The 1,060-nt window shown below is 35.8% G+C and overlaps 1 long non-coding RNA gene across 1 annotated transcript; it reads left to right on the plus strand.

The window, feature by feature from the left end:
* Positions 1–228: 228 nt before the first annotated feature.
* Positions 229–853, plus strand: LOC122000117. Its single transcript, XR_006116953.1, has 4 exons — positions 229–281; positions 356–427; positions 510–581; positions 805–853. It is a non-coding gene; the product is annotated as an uncharacterized LOC122000117 (long non-coding RNA).
* Positions 854–1,060: the final 207 nt, after the last annotated feature.

The following is a 1,060-nucleotide window of genomic DNA, read 5'->3' on the forward strand; positions in this document are numbered from 1 at the left end:
GATTTTAATCTTAGTATGTTTTCCTTGCTTCTTATCTGATTGATGCACTCTTTCCTTTTGAGCTAGCAGAAAATTGTCAAGTTTGGGTCTATCTGGAACACTGGGCTATAATATGAACCAAATGGCTTCGCTGGAGGAGCTGTAAGTTAGCAAAATTTTTCGAGATTCCTCTTGGAATTCAATATTCTCACAATGCTAGTTTGTTACAGGGATATGAACTAAAACAATCTAGGAAATCGTAATTTGATACCTTATAACCTCCCGCCAAACCTTCTTAGATTGTGAGTTGTTTGAATATGCTTCCAACTATCATTTAGTTTTGTAAGTGCCCATCTAATGGTAATCCTGTCTGCAGAGATCTTAGCAATAATCAATTTGGTGGAAGCATACCCTATTCAGTTTCTCATATGGCCAAATTGGAGCTTCTGTGAGCAGCCTTCTTCTCTAGTTCAATTTATCATGTGATATTGTCATTAATGTAAAATACGGCAATGCATCAATGGCTGCAGAAATCTTGCTCACAATCAACTCCGTGGGCGTCTGGATGATATTTTTCAAGGCCTCTCCAAACTCACAACAATGTGAGTGTAGACAAGATTTTCATTCGAGAAGAAACTTACTTCTTAATATCAACTATCTTTATATTCTGTGTGATGCAATATCATTTACCTCTTGTATCTGCTCAAAATAAGTTTCTTATTCATAATTATGGTTTTACCTTCAATACTGTCAAACCTACATGTCCATGAATACTTTCTACTCTATCATACTCCACTCTCCGATAAAGGGGCCTTTTTATTGCAGGGACCTGTCTTACAATTCTCTTAATGGTACCCTTCCACAAAGCTTCAGAAGTCTGACAAGTTTGACAAACTTGTAAGAGGAATAATGAATGTTCCAAGCATTAACATAATATCTTATCATTTGGCCTTTTTTTTAATCTTTCTCCTAATGCAATTGCATGAAGAATGTTATGCTTACTATTTCTTCATCCACTTTCAGATATTTGGAGAACAATCAATTCACTGGTACTATAAATTCCCTTGCCAATCTTACCCTT

Source organism: Zingiber officinale, chromosome 7A (genome assembly GCF_018446385.1).
Source record: "Zingiber officinale cultivar Zhangliang chromosome 7A, Zo_v1.1, whole genome shotgun sequence".
Classification (NCBI taxonomy): Eukaryota; Viridiplantae; Streptophyta; class Magnoliopsida; order Zingiberales; family Zingiberaceae; genus Zingiber; species Zingiber officinale.